We start from the raw sequence: 14,618 nt of genomic DNA on the forward strand, positions 1-14,618 counted from the left end.
ATAACTGAAGCAATACATTTAAAAGATCAACTGATGTAATTACTGTACAAATGTATGAAAGGTTAAATCACAGATTTCTTATGTGTCTTGCAAATAAACATGTTAATTCTAATAATGTACATAGTTCTGGAAATTTGCAAAGTAATGAATAATCATTGACCCATTCATAGAATTTATCAGCTTAAACAGATACCTTGCTTAAAGTGTTAATATTTATTGATAATTAATATGGCAATATATTTCTATATTTTAATGTAGCAACAAAAATTTAAGTTTATATTTTCATATAGATGTATTTCTGCCTAAAGTATAATTTATTATTTTTGCTCTGTTACCCAGACTGGAATGCAGTGATGCAATCTGGGCTCACTGCAACCTCTGCCCCCAGGCTCAAATGGCCCTCCCACCTCATCTTCTCAAATAGCTAGGACCACAGGCACGCACCACCATGCCCGGCTATTTTTTTTTTTTTTTTTTTTTGTATTTTTAGTAGAGATGGGGTCTCATCATGTTGCCCAGGCTGGTCTCAAATTCCTGAGCTCAAACAATCTGCGTGCTTTGGCCTCTCAACATGCTTGGAATACAGATGTGAGCCACAGTGCCTGGCCCATAAATTGTTTCTTAAACTCACATACAGTGTTTGTAGTCATTGATAAACCAATTATTCTTTCCTACTAAGGATTTTTATTCATAATATCTCCCTTTTACCTTAGTAAAAAGGTAAATCCCATTTATAGCTCAGACTATATTAAGCTATTTTTATAATTAATACTTATTAAAATCAAGTTATTTTAAAATGTCATTTTCCAACTTCTTGTATTAATATTGAAATTTTGACTGTTATTTTATGTGGAACAGCTAATGCAAAAAGAAATTTTATGAAAATACAAACAAACTATCATCCATAATTTCAGACATATGGTAAAAGCACATTTTGCGCAATGTTTCTTCAAGACAAATTGCTGATACCCTTAAAACTACATATCTGAAAATTACTTTCAGAGACTGCATAGGATAAATGCCTACAATATTAATGATTAATTGCATAGATGTATATGTACTGTTCCATTTAATTATAAACTAAGAAAGAAATGAGAATGAGGAGGTTATAAGTCCAAAACAAGAAAGCTCTGTGGGCTTGATGCCATTACTCTAGAAAATAAATCCTGCCATACAGCACACAGAATGCACACAAGTCGGAAAATGTTTCTTGTGGAAGAAAAGCTCATTAAAGTAGGTTTGGATTACTTCAACAGAAGGTCCATGGAAGTGTTAACTGCCATGATCGTGAAGAATATTTCCCTGTTTCTTATTCCATTATGTGCACATCAAATTCTATGACTTTCATTTATGGTCAATAACCAATTTCTTCTTAGAACACTGAAAGGTTACAACCTAGTTTGCTCAGAGTAATGAAGATTTACTGGAATGTGAGTCATCCTTATTTAAATTAGCCTATTGAGTCATCAATTTTCAGGGTCCCATATGTGCATTTTGTATTTATCACTGTCCTTTGGCTAATGGGTTCATATCATAGTTTAAGCCAAATGTCAATTTTAGTTTATAAGCCCCAGTTACTTCCACTGAATGTGCTCTTCATAAGAACCAGTATTACGGTTTTGTTTGTAGTAACTGAAGGAGAGATTCATCAGAGAGATATATGAGAAGAAATGAACAATTGTGCACTCAGTTGATTTTCAAGATTAGCAACAAATTTTTGAAATTAATTTTAAATTTTCTTTCACATTTTTGAAAAATAAATGTTATATAAAATATTTAATAAAGCATATAGAAATAATAATCCTTACCATTGTCTTAATCACTGACAGTTTAGCATTCTAGTCATTTACTGTGTCAGTTCATAAACATCTAATGTATAAATTTCACCAAATATGTGTACCCTAATATTCCTTTAAATAACTTTTTACCTTAGTGCGCACAAAGTTATTGTTTCAGAAAATACTATATGTATCACCACACTTTCTTTGGAATTTAAACCTTTTCTGCCCATGTGTTTACCTGTGACTAAATTGTGACTTGGGCATTCAAGGTTTTCAATTTCTGGAATTTTCAAAGTTTTATCAACTGGGTAGTTACTGCAATTATTCCTTACAAAGGTTGTTCTTTTAGTTCAGAAGTTTACCCTCAAAATCTACGTAATTATTATCAAAGAAAGCTGGCTTTTTCTTTTCTAAGTGCTACTATTATTATTGTTATTATTATTATTATTATTGTTTAACACTGGCAATTAATACCCAGGCTTACCTGTGTAAAATTTTCTTCTTTGGTGAATATTTGAAATGTTCTATTTTTCCATAGCCGTGTTTTCCATAGCTGTTTAAGCTCAATACTTTCATACCTGTAATTTGATAGAAATTATTGAGTTCCTTTTCAGTGTAAGGCATTGCACTTGGCATAAGATATGTTGGTAAAAAGGACATATATGTTCTCCATCCTTGTGGAACTATAGTAAAAATGCTAAGGAGTTCATTATATACCTAATTCGTTACATTGGTGAAAAGTGCTATGAAGTGCAAGTACAATATTCTATGAATGCAAAATAAGGTTTACCACCTAAGCATAACTAATTCATGACTACCACAATATTGTCAGTATACCAGCATTAATAAAAAACCATATGATTAGAAATATTGACTTGTCATTTTATGTTAAATATGCCACATGCATAATATAGATTATTTCAAAATTTAGCAAATAAGCCCTAGATGTATCCCAGTAGTTGTCTCTGTGCTAGTCATTGGAGATCAAAAGAAAATGAGGCTGAATATGGTCACTCATGCCTGTAATTTCAGCAATTTGGAGGCCAAAGCAGGAGGACTGCTTGAGACCAGGAGTTTGGGACCAGCCTGTGCAACATAGAGAGACCCTGTCTCCGCAAAAATAAAAATAAAATTAGCCAGGCTTGGTAGTATGTGCCTGTAGTTCCGGCTACTTGGGAGACTGAGGCGGATGGATTGCCTGAGCCCAAGAGTTTAGGGTTACAATGAATTATGACCATGCCACTGAACTCCCGCCTGGGTGATAGAGCAAAAACCACTGTGTCAAAAAATAAATAAATAAATAAATAAATAAATAAATAAATAAATAAAAATCAAAAAGATACTGTGCCTGCTTTTTAGAATCTCATTTAAAGACAAGTTACACATATATACTATTTACACCAACACAATGTGTAAGACCTTGTATAGAATAATGTATGCTATGGATGAAATTGTGTTTCCTCAAAATTCATATGTTGAAATGAAACCCAATGTAATGCTACTTGGAGATGCAAACTTTGAGAGGTAATCAGAATTAGCTGAGGTTGTGAGGATGGCACCCTCGAGATAGGATTAGTGCCTTTATAAGAAGAGACACCAGAGAGCTTCCTCTTACTCTCTGCCATGTGAGGACATAGCAAGAAGGCAGTTGTCTGCAAGCCAGGAAGAAAGTCCTTACCAGAACCTAATCATGCTGGCATGCCAATTTAAAACTACCAGCCTCCAGAACTGTAAAAAATAAATTTTTATTGTTAAAGCCACCCAATCTATGGCATTTTGTTATAGCCACCCAAGCTGACTAATAGTGTGTAGAAACTATATTAGTAGCACAGAGGGAAGAATAATTGATGCTACTTAGAGCAATTAAAGAAGACTCCAAAAAGGAAGATATATTAAAGCTCACCCTTGAAGGATGAATGTAATTTTACTACTAGAGAAGAAGATGAAAGGGCATTGTAAGTAGGAAAAGCAAGATCAAAGACAGAAAAATAAGTGATTCAAAGATGAATCCCAGAGTTTTACCTCATTAAATGAGGTTACTAGTAATGCCACCAACTGAAATAGAAAATAGAAAACATAAAAAGGTAGATTTTACTAAGTTATAACATGATACTAAATTTGACCAAGATGATTAATTTAGCTTTAAACAATTGCTGAATGTAAGTGTAGAAATAATAAGAGAAAAAATGAGAAAATTTGCTTTCAACATTTCATATATCTGTAGTGGATATTATGTTTTCCTCTCAGATCTCCTCTTCAGGGCCAATGTATCTATCTGCTAACAGCTGACAAAATAACACAAAGCTAAAGGATTTTCCTTCATCAAAAAGCTGCACTGTTTAAAATTATATTCCTTCTTGTGGTAAGGTGAGAAGATGAAGGAGGATGCCTGTGGACAACCGGGTGATACAGAGCTTGAAGATCTGGTATCTGGGTGATATACAACTGGCTGATGCAGGGCTTGAAGATCTAGCATCACTATCTTATTTTGGGACAACTCTAAAGGGTACCCCAAGTTCCAGAACTTTCTGTAAGTTGGCTGATTATTCAGCTGCAACTGCACTGTGGATCAGCTTCTTCTACTGCCAAATTCTGCCTTTCTCACATTCTTACAGGCAAAATTAGAAACACTGTTCAATTAACCTTCTCATTTCAAATCGCCATTTCCAGGGAACCCAGCCTAAGATGGTACCAGCATGAATTTCAAAAACATCCATATGGACACCTGTTAGGCTGGCTAAGGAGGAAAACTGTTAATGTATGCAGAAGTTGCTGCAGAATCTGACCAATATGTGTCAATGTTCCATCATTAGATGAGCCTGTGGGCATTAGATTGCTGCTGAGAATCCTGAATCATAGGAAACAGAACAGAACAGGAAGTTAGGGAAGTCAGAGTTTATCAAAACGTGAGTATCATCCTAGGAAACAAAATGTAATGCATCTACCCTGTGAGATCATACTACTTTTCTTCTAGGATAGTTTTTGGAACATGAAAAATTGCTGACCCCAAATAAATTAAGTAGAAATGCTAGAGTTGCCAGGCAGATGGTGAGGGAAAAAAAGTATCAGATAAGTGGGCATGCTAAATTGAATATACAATGTAAGTCTACATAAACTGCTGACAGTGTTGCATAGAAGTCCTAGAGGACACAAGAGATGCTGTTATAGAACTGAATGGTAATTATTAGAATAATTGGAACTCAAAATAATAAAGACAAGATGGTGATGCTTAGCCATCAGAAGCAAGGTAAGTACAATGACTGGCAACATCTGAGCGGCAGACAGAGAAGTCTTTACTCACTTCTCTGTATGAAGACAGTTAACAGATTATGTCAGTCCTTGAGGAAAAATTAACAGGCAATCAACTCGGGTTTTATTTAATTTATAAAATCAAAGCAAATCAAAGTCGGATGATCAGGAAACTTAGGAAAGCTGTCCACTGAAAAATCAGTTCTTTTCCCAAGTTCAGATCAGTCCGTTGCTCAGACCATAACCTCATTGAGTAAAAGAGAGGGTAGGCCTATGATAAAGGGTAATTTTCCACTATGACAAATACCCTGTAGTAATTCTCCATACTTCACCAGAATGACCCACAAATGTTCATTATGGTAACCTGAGCATTGAGAAAGGAAAATATCTAGTCTTTCAACGATCGATATAAACATGGATGTAGTAAGGAGAAAAATAAAACACAATAAAAAGGAACCAGATAGAACCTCTAGGACCCTCTAGAAAATACATTTTATGTGTTTCTAAACTTTCTGCAGATTAAACATCCCAAAAGAATGATCAGGGCACTTAAAAAATACAGTGATACAAATTATCCATACAGAAGCACTAATAGAAAAAAATATTGAAAATAATTAGATGTATGTTTATATTAACATTAAATATGTTCATTAAACTGTAAGGTAATCCTAAGAAGTTGAATAAGAGTGCCATTGAACTTCCAGAAAGGTGGTGACAAAGAATTGAAGGAAAAATGGGCTAACATTTTCTAAATTTGTTCACATGTTCTAGAAAGTTCAACAAATTCCAATCAGGGAAACAAACAAAAGAAGCTGAGGCATGCAATTCAAATCTCATAAAATGATTGTTAAAGAGAAAACATTGAGAGCAATAAGAGAAAAAAGAGGGATTAAATACAAGGGAATAAACACTGACTTTTCATCCAAGCAATACAAACCAGAATACACTGGAACAACATCTTTAAATTCCTAGAAAAAAGCCTACCAACCTAGAATTCTGCTTTCAGAAAAAAGGATTATTCAGAAATGAGGAAAAACAAACACATTTTTGGAAAAAGAAAAGCTGGGAGAATTCCTCATCAGAAGATTAGCACTTTAAAAAAGTTTAAGGAAAGTTTCTTCTGGCTAAAGAAACATTCATCAACAATTGTAGTAAGGAATGAGGTGTTAATAGTAGCTATGTGAATTTTTAAAAATTCTTTCATTTTTCAATTTATTTAAAATATATTTTCCTATTTAAATAAAAAATAATGTATCTGTTAGGTTTATGACATAAGTAGATGTAGCTCTCATATCAATAATGGTAAAAAGAAGAGAAAGGTGAAATAGAAGTATATGATTATACATTTCTAACATTTCTCTGAAGTGGAATAACATTACTTGTAGATAGAGTACGATAAATTAAGATGCACATTGCAAACTTTGGAGCTCCTACTATATGAAATTTAAGAGTTATAGCTAGTAAGGACATAATAGAGAAATATGAATAATTAAAATATTTAAATAGTCAAAAAGAATGCAGAGTAAATGAACAAAAAATGTATGAGACAAACTGAAAATCAGTAGCCAGATATACCTCCAAACAACCATATAAATAGATTAATTACAAATAATCGAAACTTTCCAAATAGATCCAGAGACTATTACACTTAATTAAAAGGCTAAATACAATTGTGTGTCATCCAGAAGAAGTACATTTTATTTCATTATGATTATTATTATGATTATTATTTTAAGAGATAGGTTCTCAGTTGCGCAGGCTGCCGTGCAATGGGGTGATCATTGCTCACTGTACCCCAAAATTGTGACTCAAGCAATCCTCCTGCCTCACCTTCCTGAGTAGCTAGGACTAGGAGAGTCCCATCATGCCTGGCTAATTTTTTATCTAATTTTTTATTTAGCAGGACTTTTTTTTTTCACTACAACTATGTAGTCAATACTAATGTAATATTAATTGGGAATAAAGGCCTGCTTTCAGAATTGAAATTGCTACCAGATTTAATAAAAAAAAAAATGATGTGTACACTTTTGAAGTCTGTGTAACCACTAGGAAGTCATTTTCAAAATATGCCTCCCTTCAATGTGAAATCAGGTGTATGGTAGGTCAAACACATCACTGTAGTCATTACTGCTTACTATTACATTGTAGTCAATGATAATGTAAAATTAGTTGGGAATATACATCATTATATTGATGATGTAGTCAATACTAATTCCTATGGAATACAATGGGAAATTAGTTGTAGGATAATCATTTCAAATCGTTGTAGGATATTTCATCCTACAACTAATTTCTCATTTCCTATCTTGAGAAGAATAAAACTGTTTCTAATGCTGATGTTTCATATTCCTGGTTATTTTATGTAAGGAGTTCCAAGTAGTCAAAATATTTTATTCTATTTTTAGCACAAATAACCTGGTACATTATTATCCCAGAAAACTGTAGCCTGTTATCACATAAACTCACTTCTTTCACTATGTTTAAACTACTTACTGTACTTTCATACTTCCCATTAAAGAATGAGCTTGTATGCATATATCCCCTTGATTATATGATTTTTTAAATTGATATTTCATTTGGTGAATTTTCTAGCATTATATTTCCAAGTGTTTAGTTTTTGTTATGACCTATTTATTGGTTTTATTGATAGAAGAATTTTCTGCCATTTCTAAATAGCATTTGAAAAAAATTATCTCCAAATTATGCCTCAGGGATTGTGTGATAAATGGGTTCTTATAAGACCTTCAACTAAGTGGAAATTACAAAAAAAAAATACTTGGAAAATGTTTTCTGGATGTAAGAGGGGAGGCTTTTCTGTGTTCAAATGTAGTTACTTTGAAAAAACATCTCAATATCTTCAAAAGCATTAAAATCATAGAGGATATCTTAACTGAAAAAATTATATGAGAAATTTATAACAAAAAATATGCATATCTCAAACTTTTGAGAAATTACCCTTTGAAAAATTGATGGGTTGAAAAAGAAATTATAAAAGTAATTTAAATGTATTTTGAACTGAAAGGAAAGGAAAACATTACACATTGAACTTTGTTGGATGTACTGAAAATAGTACTTAAGAGGAAATTTTTAGCATCAAATACTTATATTAAAAAAGAATAATTGTTTCAAGTCAAAGATCTATGCATAGACCCAAAGAAACTAGAAAAAGAAGAAACAAATCCCAAAAGAGCAAAAGGAAAGAAACAATAATGATGAGGCTAAAGATAAATAAATTAGAAAATGGACAAATAATATAAAAGGTAGATCAAACCAAAAGTTAGTTCTTTGAAAATATTAAAATTCATTGTTAAATCCCCTGCTAGATTGACGAGAGAGACAGAAAGAGAAAGAGAGAGAGAGGGAGAGAGAGAGAGAGAAAAAAAAAAAAACACACACACAATTTGACAGTGATAGAATGAAAAGTCCTGCAGTTAAAGTATAGTAAAAGAGTAATTTAAATTAAGATTTAAAGAAAATACATTAAAGAATTTTTGTTACTTTGGGGCAGACAGAGATTAGTGAAACAGGGTACAAAATTCGCTAAATATAAAAGCAAAAATTCAATTAAAATTTTATCAAAAGTATACATTTCTGTTCTTTAAAACATACAGGGAAATGAAAAGGCAAACTACAAAATGTTAGATATTCTATATATAGATAGAAGGCAAATTGTATATGATATGTTGATTATTTTGATATGTATATTTGAGAGTGAGGATATTTGATGGATAGAAAGAAACCAAGGAAAATTCCCATAGTATGACTTAAGAACTATATATATACACACACATATACATATATAAATATAAAAACCCTTTTGTTTTTATATATATAAAACCGTTGTATATAAATTTAAAACCCTTTTGTTTTTTTTATATATATATATTTAGGATATGTAAAGGGCAAAAATGTTACTAAACATTATGTTTAACATAACATAACATAAATGTTATATTACTAAAATTCACAACATAAGACATCTTTTCTACTAAGCAGAGATAAAGATGCTTAACACCATTAGTCATCAGTGAAATGCAAATTAAAATTTCCAATGAGATATCACTACATATTCATGAGAATGGTAACAATTAAAAAGACTGAAAATAGCAAGTATTGGTGAGGATGTGGAAAAAGAACTTCATACCTTGCTAGTAAGAGTGTTTAACAGTATAACCACGGAAAAGAGTTTGTCAGCATGTATTCCAGCAATTTTGCTATTAGTTATTTACCTTAGAGAAATGAAAACATGTCTTCAAAAAGATTTGCATGCAAATCTTAATAGCATCTTTATTCATAATAGCCTTAAACTGTAAACAAACGAAGGATCCTTAATAGATGAATGGATAAACAAGCTGTGATATATGCAAATAATAGTATACTACTCAGCGATAAAATGAAACAAACTATTTATACATAAAACATTGATGAATTTCACATTATGCTGAGCGACCTAAGACATTAAAGAGCATACACAATATTAATTCATGTAGAAATAATTCCAGAACAGGTAAAACTAATCTATAGTAGTAGAGAGCGTATCAGTTGTTTTCTGGGCCAGAGGCAAGCAAGTGTAAAATGCAAATGACAAAAGAAACAATTTGGGGGCTGATAGAAATATTTCATTGCTTGATTAGTGTGAGGGGGTATACAAACTCATCAACTGTAAACTTAAAATAGGTGGTTTTTCATGCATGTAACTCATACTTCGGTGATGTTAACTTTTTAAGTAGAAAAACAAATGGACCAAACACGATCGAGGTGGGACAAGAATTGAGGCAGGGAGGTTAGGTAAGGTACTGTGAATCATGCGAGTAGGTAATGATGGTTATAATAGAGGAAATGCAGGACAAGAAGACATTTGTGGGATCTGTCTAGGAAGCAAATTGCATATGATATGTTGATGATTTAGATATGCGTATTTGAGGGTGAGAATGATATACGCACTGATAGGCATGAGTGGGGCAGGAGAGGGCTCCCCGCCATCGCCCACTAGGAATGTCGGGTGATAGACCAGCAATTATTGCATTGTCTCTCTAAAAAGATAATTCAGCAGCCAGGGAGTGACAATCTCCTGATGGAACCTACTGTTATTTAAAATATTAATTGAATGCCGGCCCCAGGGAGAAGCAACTTCCTGGACATGGGTGTTAAGAGACAAAAATGGTGACGTATGATCTCCAGCTACAGGCCACCAGAAAAGGGAAGCCTCAGATGGGCATGTGTATTACTCCCTGAACACACTGCGGGTGCTGAACTCCAAAGGGCAAAGAAAGCACTGTGCATGCGGGAAGCCGACCCTAAGGGAAGAATCGTGGGAAAGCGGAGAGCCTACAAACTCCAATGATCAAGGTTAAAATTCCCTTTTTTTTTTTTTTGTCTCTCTTTCTTTGACCTTCAGGCTCCCACTTGGGTCTCTTACAAGTGAATTTTCCTTTCTTTCCTATTCTAAAGCCTTTTAAAATAAACTTCCACTCCTGCTCTGAAACTTGCCTTGATCTCTTTCTGCTTTATGCCCCTCAGTCAAATTCTTTCATCTGAGGAGGCAAGAATTGAAGTTGCTATGGACCCATAGGGATATACCACTGGCAGCTCCCAGTAACTCGAATCTCTGCCACCAATAACAAGAATATTTGATGGATAGAGAGAACTCGAGGAAAATTCCCAGTGTATGGTTTAAGAAACCAGATAAGCTGGGTGCAGTGGCTCACGCCTGCAATCCCAGCATTTTGGGAAGCTGAGCTGGGTAGATTGCTCGAGCCCAGGAATTTGAGACCAGCCTTGACAACATGGCAAAAACCCATCTTTAAAAAAATACAAAAATTAGTTGGATGTGGTGGCATGTGCCTGTGGTCCTAGCATTCAGGAGGCTGAGGTAGGAGGATCACTTGAGCCGAGGAGGTCGAGGCTGTTGTGAGCTGAGATTGTACCACTGCACTCCAGCCTTTATCCTGGGAAACAGAGTGAGACCCTGTCTGAAAAAAGAAAAAGAAACCAGATGGAGTTGTTTATTTAAAAATAGTAATAATAAAAACCCTAATTAGTCTGACACAGAAGCTGGTTTGGTAGGTTGGGTCCTGTGGAGAATGAAGAGGTCTTTTTTTGGTTGTGTTAATTTTAAAATGATTATTGAACAACATTTAATAAATCAAATATCAAGTGTGTTGGATATAAGTCTGAAGTGTTAGGGCAAGTTTGAACCTTAAATTATAGATGTGGAAGCCATAGCAAACAGGTTATGTTTAAAGCCATAGGCTCACAAAATATTGCTAAGAGGGAAAGCATGTTTAAGGAAGATAATGGAACCAAGGACATTTTGTGGCTCAGAAGGAAAAAGGAACCCACAAAGGGCGACTGAGATAAAGCAGCTACAAGGTAGGCAGTCAACCAGAAGCTTGTGGGGTTCTAGACACCAAGAAATGGGAGGGTTTTAGGAAGGGAGGTGATAACCTATATGTAAAGGAATTGAAATGTCAAAATAAGATGAGGAAAGAGTAGTGACCACTGAGCAAACTTTTTGTTACCATGACAAGATTTTTCTCTGCTGGAAAGATAACGAAAACCTGATTATAGTGGATTTAGATCATATGAGGTGACTCTAAGTTTGTCAAGATGGTTTACAATGAATTGAGAAGAAAGAAATGGGGCAGCAGTAGAAAGATGAGGTGGAGTTCAAAAGATGTGGAGGTTTTGTTTCAAGGGGAAAAAATAATGCTTGTTTTTCAGCTGGTGTAATATTTTATAAATAATTGAGAAATTGTTGATGCGAGAAAGAGGTGTGTCTGAGGAAAGTCTCTGAGAAGGAGATAAGACAAAATCAAACCCCAAGTGGAGGAATTGGCATTTAATACCAAATTTCATTTTTGGGAAATACAGCATCTTATTAAGATAATGTATTATTATTGTCTATACTTAAATACTCAATTTAGAACTAAACCTTCCTGTAAAAAATAATCAAGATAAGATTTGGTTACAGTTATTATAATGCTTACCATTCTCTAATTCCTCTTTTTGGTTTAGCACATGTGCTTTTGCCAGTCATGCTTAGCCTCCAGGATTAGCCTTGCCTTCATTAGAAAACCACTTCAAAATTAAAATAAAAAGAATGCAATTCTAAAGGTGTTACTGACTGAAGTTATTTTTATTGAAGGGAGAAAACATAGACAATTTTATCCTGAAGGAAAGAATAGTTTCAGCCTAGCTACTAAGGAGACTGTGAAACTAAAAGACACCACCTGAGAATTTGGTAGCAGCATCTTCTGTTCTAAATAACACAGTCCTTGAAAAATATACGGCTACAGAAACAGCCACTCCTAGTCCTTTGATCTGCAGAGCATAGGGCCCTATTAGATGTTGTAAAACTGCACACACAGTTACTAATGAAAAGTTGAATTTGTATAGTCAGTTCTTTAGGAGCCACTAACAACTATTCAGAGCTAATGACACTTTTCATATACTTTGGTAAGGAGGGGGGTCAGTAAATGTTTAAGGGTCATAGTACGAAGTGAGGAAAACCAGCTTGGATGTTGAAATCTTATGAAACAGAGATGTTTAACATTTGAGAAGAAACTTCAAGACTGTGAAAGCCTGAGGTCAGGTTGTAGGAAAAAGTCAAAGAGGAAATTATTTTTTTAAATGCTGGCATTTAAGATTTTAATGTTTTCATTGGCATGCCTTCCAAATATGTGAGAGGGCCTTCCACTCTCCCTGGAAGATTTGGGAAGCCTGGGGCTTTTCCTTGCTCCTTTTCCCTCCTCCTCTATACACGGATAATGCTAAACACATTAATATTAGTTAGACCTCTTTAGCTGCAAGTAACTGAATACACCAAATGTGGTTTAAACAATGAGAAATATAAGCTGCAAGTAACTGAAGACACCAAAAGTGGTTAAACAAATAAATCCAGAGCTGGGATGCGAAGGGCCTATGTCGGTCTCTCTGGTAGTCTCTTGACCAAAAAAGGGGAAACTGCTGGCATTGTGCTTCACCTGGTAGTGACCCAAACCAGGAACCAAGAGGTCCCTACCTTAGCTCTCCCTTTCTTAATTATGAGGAGAAAGCAATCCCTGAAGCCTCTGATTTGACTTTTCTCTTTCTCTTGTTTTTCTGTCACATGACCATGTCTAACAAATCATTGATAAGAGAAATAGAATGATTATGATTGGCACAGACTAATGAACATTTGCCCCTTGGGGGAGAGGGAAGCCCCATAAAGATACATGAATGACTAGTTACTACATAAAGCCAGGGTTCTGTCAGCAAGGTAGAAGGGATAACTAGTGACTATTCAGAAGATAGGGCAATGCATGAAACGTGATGAGCAGAGTAGCAGGTGCGCAGAAGCATTTAGTAAATATTACCTGCTATCGTTGCTTCATCAGAGCCACTCTGATGGGAGATAAAACAAATGACAGCAGCATTACACTAACCTTACTCCGGACCGCATACTCTGCCCTACAACCACTCTGTTATTAAATAGTATACTTAACCCTTAATTGTAGTTTTAATTTATTTCCTTTACTCTAAATCCTTTTCCTTTGTCATCCTATTTGTCTCACCCAAGCAGCAACCAATCAGTTATGTCTCCAGCCTTATCCTCTTTCAAAACAGTTGTACGTTGTTGCCAGATTATCTTTCTTAAGACAAATCTGATCTTGTTGCTGTCTTCCTTCAGAGTCTCTAACAATGCCACATTTACAAAATAAACGGAAGACTCACACCTGGGATTTCTATTGTCTACAAAGAATCACTGAGTCATTTGCTCAGATCACCTCCAAGAGAACTGAGAAGGGCTGACTCCTCCCAGAAGTGGGAGAAGACAGCCTATTGGCAAACACAGGTGGGACTGCTGAAGTGATGCACTTTCCAAGTTATTCCTGCTGCCACGCTGCCGGAAGTTTGGTTAGCAAACATGTTCCAGCTGTTTATTTCAGCTGTGGAGAGCTTCCTTGTTCAAGGCCATGCCCTTGCGGAGGGAGCCCATATTTAGTGACTGAGGGAGGTAGGAGTATAAAGGCCTGGCCACTTTAGCCCATGCAGTAAGGCTCCACTTTCTATATGGGTGGCTGAGGTTTTGTCAAGCTTCTCTCTCAGTTTGACTTCTTTCTCTGCTCTCTTCTGTTTTCTGTTTCCTCTTTTCATCGGTTTTAATCCCTTATAAATATTTTGAGCCACCTGTCCCTCTACATCTGCTTCCAGAAATCTCAACCCGCAACAACTAGTAATTTCTACCAGAAATTCCTTTAACTCTGAACTCTTTCTGCCTTGATTATCATTATCTAAGCTGCTTTTCACTCTACCCAGAAAAAATTACAGTCCCCTGGGTTTGTCACCATAAATTTGCAGATAAAAATACGATTTTTTTTAATACTTACATGCTGCTGAGTGCTATCTTTCTCTTTTGCTCTCTCACTCTCTAAGGTGTAAATAGATTGAGTAAACAGTTTCTTAGAAGAAAAGTTGTCGTCCTAGGTTCTATAGTTATTAAACCATGAAACACAAACTCACATCCTTCTGAATCATTTAAAACTTTATAGCCTGTTCCCTTTATAATTTTGTTAAATTGCTTGAAACACCTGTTCTCCTTTTCCT

General features: G+C 34.8%; 1 long non-coding RNA gene across 1 annotated transcript in view; it reads right to left on the minus strand.

Moving 5' to 3' along the window:
- Window positions 1-14,618, minus strand: part of LOC135971407 (uncharacterized) — a 99,625-nt gene that overhangs the window by 56,310 nt on the left and 28,697 nt on the right. The window contains exon 2 of the long non-coding RNA XR_010587579.2: window positions 2,266-2,359. This is a non-coding gene — a long non-coding RNA (uncharacterized lncRNA). The remainder of the gene's footprint in view (window positions 1-2,265; window positions 2,360-14,618) is intronic.

Source organism: Macaca fascicularis, chromosome 6 (genome assembly GCF_037993035.2).
Source record: "Macaca fascicularis isolate 582-1 chromosome 6, T2T-MFA8v1.1".
Classification (NCBI taxonomy): Eukaryota; Metazoa; Chordata; class Mammalia; order Primates; family Cercopithecidae; genus Macaca; species Macaca fascicularis.